Raw genomic sequence first — 15,799 nt, 5'->3', positions numbered from 1 at the left:
ATAATTTTATTATAAAATATTGGTAAGAAGAAAAGGAGGAGTGTAAATAGCTAAATTTCTCCTTATTTTACATAGTGGATGGCAGACCATTGACCATTTAAAAGTGATTTATCACGGAGCTGCGGTGTAAGTGTAGCACACAGGTTACGTGGTAACTCCAGTGATGATGAAGAGGTGGTTGTGGGGAGACCCAGGCACTCTCTCTTAGACTCTTGGTACTATTTTCACTTGATGCCACATGTATTATTTTTATTTAAGATGTTAAATTATTCATTGCTTTAAAATTGTACAATTATGTATTCTGAAAACTACATCATTAGATGTACTATTTAACACTTGTCTTATTTGATTCCCTGGGCTTTCCATTCACCTTTAAGCCTTGGACCTGAAGTTCCTCACATCACAGGAACATTATGGAGAACAGCTTTGTAGGATGCAAAGCCATGAGAAACAGGCTACATATTAAAGGCCTTTCAGCCAGGCCCAGTGGCCCATGCCTGTAATCCCAGTACCTTGGGCGACCAAAGCAGGGGGGTTCCCTGAGCTCAGGAGTTTGAAACCAGGATGGGCAACATAGTGAGATATCATTTCTACAAAAAGGTTAAATATTAGCTGAGTGTGGTGGTGCATGCCTGTAGTCCCAGCTACTTGGGAGGCTGAGATGGGAGGATTGCTTGAGCCTGGGAGGTCGAGGCTGCAGTGAGCTGAGATCATGCCACTCCACTCCAGCTTGGGTGACAGAGCGAGATCCTGTCTCAAAATAAATGAATAAAATAAAGGCCTTTTGAATTTTTGATCTAACTACTAGACCTGATCTAGTTCATTTCAAACCCAATGCCTGCAGGCTTCTGGTAATCCAGGCATCTCATTTTTAGTGCTACATCTCTATAAACCTCATTTTTATTTTATTTGTGAGGTCCTCACCTGGCACTGAGGAATGTCTTAGTAGGGTGCCACATCCATAGCAGTCAGGCCAGATGACAGGGCTTAGTGACAGGCTGATCACAGCAACCCTGTGCCCTGACCCCTGGGCTCTCACACTTCCAGCCACTGTCTGAAGACAAGTGCTCACGAACAATCTAATTCTGCCAACAAATCTAGCAACCTAAGGTACAACAGGAGGATCATCAGTAATAAAACTGTACTGTAGATGGGAGGTCGGGGGAAAAAGAAAAAGTGTACTGTATATGGATTCCATGCTAAATGAGTAGATTTTAGCTGCTCTTGCCAAAAACAGAAATGGGTAACCATGTGAGATGATGGATATTAGATGATAGATAAAGTATCTCCAGGTATTCCATAACATCATGTTTATATCTTAAATATATAACATTAAAAGTTGCTTTTAAAAAAAAGATAATCTAACTACCGATACATTCATTTTCTTCATTCATTTCTTTAATTCCTGTTTTCAGTCTGTAAACCTCCACACAGCCCACAATGGGTGAAACACAACATGAGATACAGGGCTTAGAAAAGAAACCCAAACCCCTGCTTCAGGGAGCTGACAGTCCAAGAGGGAGACAGATGAGTGATCCAGCAGTGACCAATGGAGAGTGGTCTTCTGTGTTGTGTACAGAGAGGCAGGTGTGCACAGAGTCCCCAGGAAGACAAAACAGAGCCCTGGGCCTGGAGAACACTAGCGAAATACAAACCCACACATTCACTGGGCTTAGAGCAGGGGCCTGACAAGGACTGAGGAACAGTAAAGAAAAAGAGAGTGACTAAAGATGCAAATGTCAGGTGATTCAGAGGAACTGAGTGATAAAGACTACTAAGAAAGAACACACAGGCTGGGTGGCTTAGGCCTGTAATTCCAGCGCTCTGAGAGGCTGAGGTGGGTGGATCACTGGAGATCAGGAGTTCAAGACCAGCCTGACCAACATGGTAAAACTTCATCTCTACTAAAAATAAAAATAAAAATTCGCCAGGGTGGTGGAGGGCATCTGTAATCCCAGCTACTCTGGAGGTTGAAGCAGGAGAATCTCTTGAACCTGGGAGGTGGAGGTTGTAGTGAGCCGAGGTCGTGCCATTGCACCCCAGCCTGGACAACAAGAGCAAAACTCTGTCATGGGAGGGGAGGGGAGGGGAGAGGAGGGAAAAGAGAAGGGAAGAGAGGGGAAGGGGAAAGGAAAGGACATGCTATATCTGATTCTCCTACTGATTTTCCATGACAAAGGTATTTTGCCCACTGCAGTCACACACACAGAAAGCGCTATCTACTGCCCCTAGAGAAGCCCTAATAGCAGAGAATTTTTATTTAAGTCATTCACGCAAGAAATATTTTTGAAGTGCCTAAAAAGTTCCTGAGGCTATGCTAGGCACTAGCATAGATGCACTGGTTATGGCTCCTGTGATCACAGAAGTCAGAGGGAAAATTGAGAGAGAACATATGGTGGTGCTCTAAAGATTATAACAGCTTCATCAAACACTAACCTTTAGGTTAAAAAAAAAAAAGCATACTTTTCTAGGAACACCTGAAAAACATCTTGGCTGAATGTATCAATGCAGTTATATGTCAGCAAAGCAAATGATCACTCTGGTGAGCTATGCAGCTGTTCATCATTTTGGCCATGTGCTTCATAGAGATCTTCCTGCTGGTGGCCATAATATACAGGAGTCTTAACACGGACTGGTTATTTTCCACTCCCTCATAAAGCCTGCCTAGAACTACAGGAGCCAGAGGAGAAAAGTGTTCTGATGAATATTTCCTAAGCTATTAAGATTCATGGTTGGCTCACTGATTTAACCACGTCACTCACAGTGGACACACACTCAGACAGGCAGGAAGCAATATTAAGTGTGGCCTTATCAACTCGTCTCAACTAAGAGCCAAAGTGATGGATTGTGAATATTTACAAGGGCCATTTAAGTGGGACAGACCCACTAGACCCACTGAAATAACTGCTTACTGGCAATATACTACAATACATAGACTAAATTTTCCCTGGAGAAGTTATAAAAACCAGCCACCCAGTAGAGATGGTCTTCAAAGGTCAAATGAGCTACCACACATCAGACTTCACTGGGAGACACTTAAGCTAGGTTCTCTCAATAGAGAGAAGTCTTTAGAAGAAGCTCTAATGGGCTCTCTCTGATTCAAGGCCTCCTACTTGCATTAAAAGTAAACAACACAAGAATCTGCTTTTTCTGCTACATTGTGTTGTCAGCTCCCAGTGAACCTAAAAGGCTGGGATTTTATAGTAGGGTTGGCATTGTTTTCCTTTTGCCTAGCTGCCTGACCCACTAGCAAGGCACAGTTTCAGTGCCTGATGGTATCAATCACAGTCTCGCTATACTGCACTCAAAACCCAAATGGTTGAACTTTAACTGAAATTGGGGGTGGGGAGGAGTTTTGGGAAGTCATGGAAGGACATTAACTAAAACCCTGGCTTGGAAACTGATAAGCATTCATTTGTTTCATCTTGCAAACCCAACCATATCTCAGCTCTAAGCACAGCAGGCAAATGGGAAAGCAAATTACTTGGAAGTACATCTACAAAGCACTTGTTTGTAAATATGTATTAGAGAGGCTTAAGGAAAAGGTATAATTTCCTCTACCAAATGTTCATCCAAATGTCAAGCACAGAAAGTTATTTTTTACTTTGGTGGAAGCCTTGATTATGTAAAGAATGCATAAATGCCATAAACAATCTATCTGCCTCCTAAGTGTTAAGAAAGTTACGAATGCTCACATAATATTTTTTAAACTTCACTTGTTTTTCTATAATGCTAATAGCACATAATTTATTTTTTAAGAACGAATCAGGTGTATTCAGGCAGACAATAGATACAATTTTAATTTTGTCATCAGTTCAAAGATTGATTCAGTTAGAAAGATTGTTTCTAAATGTGCCAAGATCTTTTCCAGAAATAGAAGTAGTCTAGTGACAAAAGACTTAAAAAAAAAAAAAATCATTTGTTACATATGAATTGCAATTCCCATTTTGTGGATTCTATCCAAGACAAGTGACTTTGCTGAAATTATGATACCCCTCACTTGTACATGATGCATGCAGTAAGATTTATTAAAATAAACACAAATCAATGAGCTTTAGAATTGCTACATTAACTTGGTAATTAACTCCTAAGCCTTTTTCTGAGAGCTTTTCATTAAAACAAATGGGTCTACCTTTGAATCAGAAAGCAATTTGGGATTCAAAACATTGTAACGTCTGTGATATGGTACATGTATTTATTTTCCTCTTTAAACAATTGTATTTTGCACTTTTAAGATGTTTCTCTTTAAAGACTCAGAAAGCTACTTATTTCCTGATAATTGAGACTGGGGGGAAAAAATCTTTTCCAGGCAATTGCACAGGGTGTCTCTAAATTACAGGTACAAGGTATACATCAAGAAATATTCATTTTAACACTAGAACACATTTTTCTTTCACAAACAATATATAGCTATATAAATGTGCTCTTGCCAGTTTCTCTACTCTGTTCTTTTCTTGGTTTTTAGAGTTTTTACAGAGGGCTTTCTCACATTTTACCTTTCTTCTTCCATTTTGATAGGATTGTATTTGTGTGCAGATGCAATGCCAAATTGAGACGGAAGACAGACTAAAAGTAGATAATATTAAAATGTGAAATCTCAGCTTTGGGCATCCATCCATTTGTTTTACGTACGTATTCATCAGATAGTCATTTGATGTCTTCTCTCTGTGCCTGACATTGTGCTGGGAGGTGGGAACACAGGGTGCAAGGCAGACCACCCACTCTCAGTGAGCTTGCCATTTTGCTGAGGATATAAGAAATGCCTAGATTTCATAAAACATACAATTACATAGCACTTCAGGAAGTACTTTATTCAAATTTTTATTTCATTTCTTTCTTCCTATTTCTTTACTTTCTCCTGTCAATTCCACAGGTATATACGTATACACACAGATGCACACTTGTGGACTCACATACTCTGCCGTAGTTCCCCATATTCTTTCAGTGCTCAATTTTTTGTTGTTCTCCTTTCAGAGCCTTGGCTGCCTGCTGTGCCCTCTGCCTGTTGTGCTGTCCCAGCAGATCATCACACTGCCAGCCCCTTCTTCTCACTCAGATTCAGTCCAATGACAACTTTTCAGAAATACCTGCCTTGACCATCCCATGTCACTTCCTCTTCCTCCTCCTCTCAACCCCTTGGCCCATGACCAGTGGCACAGTCTGTCCAATTTTTCTTTTCTCTTCATAGCACATGCAATTATTTGAATTTATCTTATTACTTATGTGTTTATTGTTTAATTATCTGTTTGCTCCATGAGGCTGAAAAGCCCTTAAGAGGACGGTACTTGTCTGCCTCAAGCTCACTCCATTCCTAGTACTAAGCCCATGGTAGACAGTCAACAAATATTTGTCCAATAACTTAAGAGAAGACAAACTATTTTTCTAAATACAACTTTATCTATGTTTTTGGTTTCATAAGCAATACCTCCTAAGAGCTGAGATTAATATGAGTAGCTGAAGTCAATTTAATATAGTGGAGTTAGCTGCTCTGGCCAGAAGTTATCTATCAACAATCATAAATTGAGCATCAACTATATATTCAGCATGAATATCTTCCTCTGTCTCTTTCCATCCATCCATCCATCCATCCATCCATCCATCCATCCATCCATCCACACTATAAAGATGCCGTATATAGAGGCCATGGGAAATACAGAAGCCTGCCTATAGCAGGGACCTGCCCTAAAGGAAAAGATGGGGATCCAACAGTGTTCACTGTTGTGGAAAGTATATAATTAGATATTAAATTGAATACGCCAGACTTTGCTTGCTTTAAGAAGTAAGGGAGAAGGCCAGGTGTGGTTCCTCACACGTATAATCCCAGTACTTTGGGAGACCAAGGTGGGTGGATCACCTGAGGTCAGGAGTTCGAGACCAGCCTGGCCAATATGGTGAAACCCATCTCTACTAAAAATACAAAAATTAGCTGGGCGTGGTGGTACATGCCTGTAATCCCAGATACTGAGGAGGCTAAGGCAGGAGAATTGCTTGAACCTGTGAGGCAGAGGTTTTCGTAAGCTGAGACTGTGCTACTGCAATCCAGTGTGGGTGACAAAGCGAGACTCCATCGAAAGGAGGAGGAGGAGGAGGAAGAGCAAAAGCAGTAATAGTTAGTAGTTGTAGTGGAAGAAGAGGAAGAAAGAGGAGGAGGAGGGAGCTCAACGAAGTAGCCAGGGAAGATTTCCTGTAGGAGTCTTACAACAGGAGAAAGAGAGATGGAAGGGAAAGAAAGAGCATGGTGGCTCTGAAAATATGGAGAGATCATCCTAACGGAAAAGGAGGGTTTATATCTGGAAGGTGAGGAAAGAACCTGAAAGGTGGTAGGTGGTAAGGAAAGAGGCAAACCAAGATGCTTTTATCACTGTGATCCAGTAAAAAGCACTGAATGAGGCCAAGTGTGCATCACTGAGGCCACGGCAGATAGAGTGGTGGTCACAACCTCCAACAGCCAAGTTACAGAGAGGACGGGAGAATGAGGACTGAAAAGGCTATTGTGTTCAGTAGTGGAGAGCATCCATGCTCCTTCCAGAGGCCAGAGCAATGGAAGGGAGGAGAGGAAGGTGATTGCTGGGCAAATGAGACAGGCCAAGGAAATGGAGAAGAAGCACCTCAGCTGAAGGAGGGATGGGAGCACTGGGAGCAGGCAGCTGGCCAAGCAAAGATGCGCTTCTGAGATGAAGGAGGTGTCCACACGTCAAGAGAGGAGGTATGTAAGAGGCTGCAGAGAGGAGTGGCTGTAGGACCCAAGAGCCTCAGAAGCAGGGGATAAAGGAGATCAACTCACAAGTGAAGTTTTGTGAGAGGAAGAAAGAGCTTTCTCTGAAGCTTGAGGGTAAGGTGATGTGACAGTGAGACAGCGAAAGAACTAACATAAGTAACTCCATTTTTGTTTAAGGGGTCTTTACCCATTCCTGCACATAGGCAAGGATGATTTAGAGCACTGACATAATACACAAAAACAGCAGTCATGCAGCTTTTAAAACTAAGCCTGGGAAGTATGTAAACAGCTAGGTGTGTTTTGCTAACGATTTTTAGGAGCACTGTGACCTGACCAAGGACAAGGAAATCTCCAGGCTCCTCGGACACTTACTGCTTTCCAGATGTCTGTAATCGCTGCTTACCTCTTGATCTCAACCCCTCCTTGTCCTCCTGCCCCTAACATCAAAAGAGCTTAAGGTTTGTACTGACTTAAGATGGTACCTTAGAACATTTGCTCTAAGGTATGGTTATGTTGGCTTTCTGAATAAACCTGCTTTTCCTTCCACCAACCTTTGTCTCTTGAGTCTGGCTTTCAAGTGGTGAGAAGCAAACTTGGGTTTGATTATAATGAGAGTAAAGCACAGCCAGAAAAACATCTGCCAAGAGGCTCAAATGGTGCTCCTGTGCAAACCCTAGCACTGCAGCCTTGGACTCACTGTCTGAACTTTCTGGGCCTTATTTAAATAGCAATAACAATCCCTACCTTGGTACTGTGACACTTAAATGAGATCATTTTTTAAACTGTAGAGCGTCATGAAAATCTAAAGAATTTGACTATCATCAGCATTATCTCTCTCCTTTCAGACGCCCAGCCTCTCAGCTGGTCCTGTTCTTGAACTCCAAGTCCTCGCCCCCATGGCAGAGTCAACACAGCCCTCTCCATTTTACCTTCCTAAATGCTCCTGCCTGGAGGGCTTCCTTAGCGGTCCGAGGGTCCCCCAGTTCAAGCCCTCCTTCCTGTAAGATTACTACTTCCTCCCACAATTGCTACTTTCCAACTGGATTCTCTCCCAGGGAATTTTGTGAAGCTAACTTCAGATGATCCAAGGGTTACATTAGTTATGATTTGTATTAATGGAACAAACATTTAATTAAAAGGAGAATTGATTTAAAAATATTAAATCTCTCTTTCCAGAGCACTTTGGAAGAGGTTGAGTCCCAGGTATTGCTGGGGAGAGCACAGGGAAGTCTCTCAGGCAGAAATCGTCACTGCTCTTTGAACTGCCACAGCTTCTCCTGCTCTGCTGTCACTTGAACAGATATTATGCAGTGTCAAAAGTCTCCCTCATACACAAGCAGCACATGAGTACGAGGGAGACTTTTGATACTGCATAACCAAGAGATTAGGCTGCTTGGTGAAGTCATGAGCTTGCAGGCAGAATTTTTTTTTTTTTTTTTTTTTTTTTGAGACAGGGTCTTGCTTTGTTGCCCAGGCTAGAGTGCAGTGGTGCAATCTTGGCTCACTGCAGACTCCGCCTACTGGGTTCAAGTGACTCTCCTGCCTCAGCCTCCCACGTAGCTGGAACTACAGGCGAGCATCACCATGCTCAGCTAATTTTTGTATTTTTAGTTGAGGCAGATTTCACCATATTGGCCAGGATAGTCTAAATCTCCTGACCTCATGATCTGTCTCAATCTCCTGACCTCAGAATCTACCCACCTAAGCCTCCCAAAGTGCTAGGATTATAGAAGTAAGCCACCATGCCTGGCCCAGAAGAATTTAAGTACAGACTGAAAGATTCATTCACTCGACTTTTTAACATTTGTCATGTAAAGCTTTTTCTGTTCAAGTTTAACACTTAAAACTTGTTTTGAGCTTTTAATGCCTGAATACGGTACGAAATCCAAAAGGCACAAAAGGATGAACTGCAAAAATTACCTCCCTTCCTTGTTCCCCAGCCAACCAACAATTTCTTGAGTATCCTTCTAGAAACATGTTATGCAAATACAAATACACATCATTTCCTATTTTACACTAATGGTAGCATAAAATGCATGCAGGTCTGCATCTTGCTTTTTTCACTTAACAATAAAGTCTGAAGATGGTTTTCCCTCTCTCTTTAAAAAAGCACAAAATATGGAATGACAATTTCTTCAACATTAGGTTGTTTCCAGACTTTTCCTCTCACAAACAATGCTGCAATGAACGCCTTTCTATGTGGCTTTTGTTCACATGCGCACGTATAAATTACTGGCATGTATAAAATTACTTCTGAAATTGCTTTCTTCAAATCAAGGGCAGCCTTCTCAGCAGCATCTTTATAACAGGTGTCTCCTAATTTAGTGTGCATCAGAACTGCCAGGAGGCCTGGCTGAAACACAGGTCACAGGGCCTCAGCCCCAGAGTTTCTCATTCAGTGGGCCTGCGTTGGAAGACACAAGCATTTGTACTTCTAACAATCTCCCAAGTCAACATTGTTGCTGCCTGTTGAGGACCACACTTTGAACAACCACTGCCTAAACCATTGGGCTTTGTCGGCCCTCTCCCTGTCCTCTTCGTCGCCCTTCTCCTTCCTTCCTTTCCATTTCTTCTTCTCTGCTCTTACTTACCACCCCATCCCTCTCTGCCTCCTCTTCCTCACATTTTCTACATGGAGAGGGTCTGAGTCCCATCCTTGATCCTGTTTTGCCCACCCTCCAATTCTCTCCACAGCAGTATCATCCTTTCTCATGACTTCTATCATCCCCTCTTTACAACTAACGCTAACTTCCCTCCTGAGTGCCACACTCTCCTGAATGGCACAGTGCCCTCTCTCCTTGTGCTTTCCAGGTTCTGCACCTTTGGACACCCCCTCGTTCCCCACCACATGCTCTTCTTCCAATTTCCTCATGTCGAAGTCCACCTGACCCTGAAGACACATCCTACATGCCATGTCCTTCCTTGTGTCTTCCTGATCCTGCAGAGAGAGGACCCCTCTACATGCTGAAGTACTTAGAAGAGAGTGTAGGGTGTGTGTGTGTGTGTGAGAGAGAGAGAGAGAGAGACAGAGAGACAGAGAGACACAGAGAGAGAGAAAAGATAAAGCAAATCTGGCAAAATATGAACAGTAAGTCAATCCAGGTGAAGGGTAAGTGGTGTTAAATGTATTCATCTTTCAACTTTTCACTTGAAATTTTAAAAAATAAAATGTAGAAAAATAAAACATGGAGTTACCTCTCTTCAGACCTCTTCTAGCACTTTTTCTCCCATAGAGTCACTGTCACTTACCTACCTTGGATCACAGTTATTTACATGTGTGTCTCAGTGCTGAGCCTAGTCCGAACATTCTCTGAGCGCGGGGATTCTGCCTGACTTGTTCAGGACCCTCCACTGCCTGGCCCAGTGCCTGACATACGGTGGGTGTGCTGCTTCACAGGAACGATTGTTCCCTCGTCAGAAATAACTAGGAGGCATTAATTACTACTAGGTCCCCCCAACACAAAAAGGTGCCATGGAAAGAACAAATGCTTCAGAACCAGACAGCCCAAGGTGAGAATTCCAGCTCTACCATGCACTAGCTGTGTAACCTCAGGTAAGCGAGCTAACTTTTCTGGGCTTCAAATTCCCCATTAACTTCAAATTCCAGTTAAATAGAAACTGCTTTTCACCTAAAAATATGAATACTGCATAATGTATATAGAGTGCTTGGCAGAGTGTCTGGTATATGGCAATCACTGAACAAATATTAGTCATTGTGTACACACGTACAAACAATCATTTTATGAAACCCAAGTACACAATCTAATTCTCGGCACTATACAATAGTTCGTACATGTTAATTACAGAGTCCTAAGCAAAATTTAGTCCAGAAACCATGGATACTTCACATTCTAACAAAGATCTAGACATTGATATCTTTGGTGAGATGCCTTCCAAATATTCCTTTTATATATTAATTAACTCTAGGTTTATAGCTTTTCCTAATATCCATTACCTTATAAAACTGGAACAAAGGTATGGCTTTGTTTAAGTTCAATACCAAAGACTCCAGCAAATGTTTACCTTTCTCTTTTAAGGCTTCCTTTACCCACACCACACCTCAGCAAACACATAAAAATGCCATTTGCCGTGCTTTACAGTGTGCAATTCAACCTTTCAAGACCCATCCCAGGAGTGTCCCCCAACCCTATTTTTACTTTTGAGAACACGGGATATATTCTATAATATTCTGTAATTTTCCACAAGATCGCCTGTCTAAAATCAGCCAATACATTAATTTAGGCCAAAAATGGAATATAACTTTTCTTAATCATTAATATCTACCAACCCCATATCATCCCTGACTGTCTTGTAAGCAGAAAGAGAACTCCCCAGCAGAAAGCACTGGGCTGCTGAGGGGTGTGGGGTGGGAAATAAGCAAGGTCATGAACCCACAGGGCACTCAGGAATGTAGTCTCCTTTGGACAGTCCTTTAGTTTCCATTTTCATCCTGAAAAATAGTGTTTACACATCTTCCCTTCTTTGGTATCCAGCAGTGGAGTTCAGCAGAACAAGGACGCTGTCCATTTAGGAACAGCCCTTTGGAAAGCATGATTTGTTAAGACCACCAAAGCCTTAATTTTCAAAAGAGCTGTGCTTGGCACACAATGGAGGCCCAATAAAAACAGATTAACTAGTTTAGAGCAACAATAACTGGAAGAGAGACAGAGGGAAAGGGGAAAGGAGAAAAATAACACATTTGAGACAACTTAATGGCTTTGCCATGATTCGGTACCGAATACAAGCCAGGCTTTCAATTAGCATAACCTTATTTTTCACCCAAAGATACTGAAAAATTTGCAGTGTACAAGAAGTCAGAACACCTATGTTTTCTCCAATTTACTGCCTTTCCATAAGCCATGGCCAAAGCCCTACAGTTCTCACCATCTTATCTTTTAAGCTACTAAAATTGAGATAATGAGGACACAGAGCTATTTTTCCTCCCTAGTTGCAGCTGATGGAGCAGAAATCTAGGCTTGGCTTGCTGACCTTGAAAAGACAACACTGGGAAGAGAAAAGGTTGACCCACACAGTGAGAGAAAGACGAGAGCTAAAATTTCTATGGAAATAGTAAGTCAGCCTTTATGATGGCTTTAGTCACGTCTCACAACATGAAGCCAGTCACTGTAGTCACCAAGACCCAGGCCATATCAAATGCACCCTTAAGTCTGGGGCAGCTTTGAGGCAGTGCTGGGACATTAAATCAATTTCATTTTCTCCCTTAAAAATGCATTTACTGGCTCAAGCCTGTAATCCCAGCACTTTGGGAGGCCGAGGCGGGTGGATCACGAGGTCAAGAGATCGAGACCATCCTGGTCAACATGGTGAAACCCTGTCTCTACTAAAAATACAAAAAATTGGCTGGGCATGGTGGTGCATGCCTGTAATCCCAGCTACTCAGGAGGCTGAGGCAGGAGAATTGCCTGAACCCAGGAGGCGGAGGTTGTGGTGAGCCGAGATCACGCCATTGCACTCCAGCCTGGGTAACATACGTGAGTGAAACTCCGTCTCAAAAAAAAAAAAAAAAAAATGCATTTACAAATATAGATGAGAACATTTTACTTTCAACTTGCACTTTAAGTTTCCTCTAAGCCAGCCAACTCATCTCAGCACATCCCTGTTGACCTCCCTGAGACTGGCTCCCAGTTCTTAGATGATGTCTCCTTGGTATTAAAGCAAAATCCAACAGGAAGGCAATGGGGCAAAACTATTAATGCAAATAGGGCCCAGAGGAAATATCAACACGTCTCCTCACCTTGTATGTCCCACAATTTCAAAAATTACATGCATACTTCTTTTGTAAATCCAATGCATTTGAAGCATCCAAAGAGACCCAAGATTAGAGGAATCTCTATATGGAAGGAACGCTGGCGTATGTGTAAGTAGTCACTTCCAATTACCACCCTGGTAAATGTGAGGATTTGTTTGTTGAATTTCTTAGTTGCACATGCAGAGTAAAGGGTCACTGTGTGCCTCCTGCAAGCTTCATCTTCTCTGATCATAATCCTCATTCTTGCTTTGGAAATGTTTTAGTGCTGTGCTTCTTGCTTGGTTTTGAAAAAACAAAAAGCAAGGAATCACATCCACTACTCATAACAGAAAAAATATAATAAAGAAAGGTGCACAGAGATCATGTAAATGAACAAAAATTAAATTCAGGATGCCAGGGAAAGGAGCTAGAGAGAGATGGGGGAAATGAAGAATAAATCTGTAAACGTGCAGAGAAGAAAACGCTGATATGTCTCAGCCTTGTAACTGAAAAAATGCAGTGATCTGCACAGGAGCTCACTAGTATTAGGCTAATCAGCATGCACAGGCTTCATTGAAGAGTGCAAGGAATTTTCACTCCCACATCAGTTCTGGTCAATGATATGTATCATATGGACAGGTGATGTACCTAATGAGAAATTTGAAGCCCAGAAAAGTTAACCAGCCTTTCTTGAGGTTGTACAGCTAGTGCATGGTAGAGCTGGAATTCTAACCTTGGCTGTCTGATTCTGAAGCATGTGTTCTTTCCATGGCACCTTTTTGCGTTGGGAGGACCTAGTAGTAATATTTCCTTCATTATCTCTGACAAGGGAACAAGCAACACACCCACTGCATATCAGGCACTGGGCCAGGTGGAGGGTTCTGAATAAACAAGTCAGGTAGAATCCATGGATAGGGACAGTTCTATGTGCTGGAAGTGCTGGAGCAGCAGGACCATCTTTGTGGGCAGGAGAAACTGAGGACAGGGCAGGTGGCAAAAGCAGGATGGCCTGATTGAACTGCTTTGCTCAAGAAAACGGGGTCAGCCATTCATTTTCTTTCTTTCTGGGTGCACATGGGCTGTACCCTATAGATTGCTTGAAGAAGGAAAATCATAGCTTGCTTTGACTTAAAACAAAATTCAGATTTCTATTGGAATAGTCAACAGCATGGACTCTGGACTCAGAGGGTCCTGGGTTCTAAATTCACTTTTTCCATCTGCCCAATCCTGCAGGGTCTGATATGTTGAGAGGTAATATTTAGTGGACTCAATCTAAGAGGCACAAGAAGATTATCTATGATGTCTCTTAGCCTCTCTGCTCCTTTTCCCACCTCCATCGGGTCTCAGCCTTGCCCACCTCCAATCTCATTAGGAAAATGTTAAGAGAGATAAAAACAGAAGTTTTACATGTCCTTGGCCCTTTCGAAAACTGCAATAACTTCCTGTCTGGAAGGTCCTCCCCAGTCCCAAAATGCAGGAAAAGCATTTGCTGATGATCTGACACAGCAGAAGGCTAGACAAACCAATAACCCTAAGTCCTTTCCTACAACTCAATACACACGGTGGCAGGAGAAAGGGATAGACAAAGTAATCACTCTGCTTCTGAAAACTGAGGCACTGGGCTAGAAGGCAGCAAAGAATAACCCTGGGGGATCAGAGTTTCATATTAATGAATTATAATCGACTTTTCTAAAAATCATAGCGATCAGAGATAGCCTAGTAGCAGATTTGTCAGCATGATTATTTAGTGGCAATGGTAGTGAACATTTTGACTGAATTCTAAACTAAGATCATTTTAAAAGGATTGGATGAAGAGCAATTTAAGAAAAAGATTCATGGAAAGAAGCCTTTTTTGTCGTATGTATTATAAACTACAGAAGGGCGAAGCATAGAGTTGTGGAGAAATTGTTATGGTGTTCTAGTGAAAAGATGCAAAAAAAAAAAAAAAAAACTTGAAAGTCAGCACAAAGCACTAAGCAGCACCTTTAATGCTCAAGTAATTCTCTGTGGTCACATGACAGAGGTCTTTGTAGCACACCAAGACTGGTTTAATCTTAAAATCATTGTGGACAGAGAAAAGAGCCTTGGACAAAAATAAGGGGCCCAGTTTCAAGATTCCCCTTAGAAATCTAGGAGAAAGGCAGGCTGTAATTAGGCTTTGCTGCGCTGTGCTCTGGGGGTGATGTCATCGCTTGGAGGAAAGCAGTGCTCAGTGCCCGGAATCTGGGCTCACAGCCCTTTAATAACTCAATAGGGTCTTGCGTGGGAATTCCTCATCTTAGGGATTAGTAAACAACAAATCTACTTCTTAGGTACCAGTGTTTGGGTAAGGAAAGAAAGAAAATTTAAACATTCTTGTAAATGGGAGTCATGTGAAAGAATGTGGCACGGAAGTCCTCCCATTGGGCTCATGTGGATGGGATCTTAATCTACGCATGCACACACACACACACACACACACACACACACACACACACACACTTCCCATTGTTTCATAACTAAGAAAACTGAAGCTCAACAGGGGAAGTCAAAAGTTGGCTCCAGGTGCCAGGGCTAGAATCTGGTTGTCTGAACCCCATTTCAGTGCTCTTTATGCTGCAACACACTAGGGCCTGCCCCCATCAATTTATAAGCAGTGACAGTGTGGACACTCAGAACCTTGTCCGCCTAGATAACAGAAACACAGGGACACCTGTTCATATCACATAGGCTTCCAGATTGCAGAGACCCTGAGGGCAAAAGCCGACCCTGTTGGAGACCATTCCTGCTGCATGTGTCACTGTGCAGAAAGATTCCATGTCACAGCCAGCAAAACGAGTTCTGGGTTGAAGAGCTCCGCAATAGTTCTGACAGAATCCGCCTGCAGTGGACACTGCAAATCTGGAATTAATCCCCAAACCTCATTTTAGCTAATAGCTTTAACACCTCCCTGACCAAATGTTTTCCTATAATTTAATTAAATGATTAGAGTTTCATGTCTTACCTTTTTTTCTGTTCGTACTAAATGAAAGGTAGAAATAAAATGTAAGTCACAATGAAAGAAAGAAATAGGAGTATGCTTTAGAAAAATCTATGAACTTTATCATCAGGTCTTGATTATAGATCTGTATGTAGCAAGAATACCAAAATATTGGGCTGGTATTTTTTGGTTTTTGTTTTTTAAATAAACGCATCAAAACTGGAATATCCCAATAAAAGATAACCTTTAACATAATCATCTTGGGAAGACATACAGATTTCTCAAATGATGCTGCCATGGCTTTAAAGCATATTTGGAAGTTCTCTTCTGATATGGCCCGCTTCAAAGATGATATATAAAACTTTGTGCAAAA

At 42.0% G+C, this 15,799-nt stretch overlaps 1 protein-coding gene across 3 annotated transcripts in view; it reads right to left on the bottom strand.

The window, feature by feature from the left end:
* The window catches only part of GRHL2 (grainyhead like transcription factor 2), a 184,557-nt gene that overhangs the window by 51,777 nt on the left and 116,981 nt on the right, over positions 1-15,799 (bottom strand). The gene's annotated exons all lie outside the window — the stretch shown is intronic.

Source organism: Cebus imitator, unplaced genomic scaffold (genome assembly GCF_001604975.1).
Source record: "Cebus imitator isolate Cc_AM_T3 unplaced genomic scaffold, Cebus_imitator-1.0 Scaffold56, whole genome shotgun sequence".
Classification (NCBI taxonomy): Eukaryota; Metazoa; Chordata; class Mammalia; order Primates; family Cebidae; genus Cebus; species Cebus imitator.
This window is presented reverse-complemented; position numbering and strand designations above follow the sequence as displayed.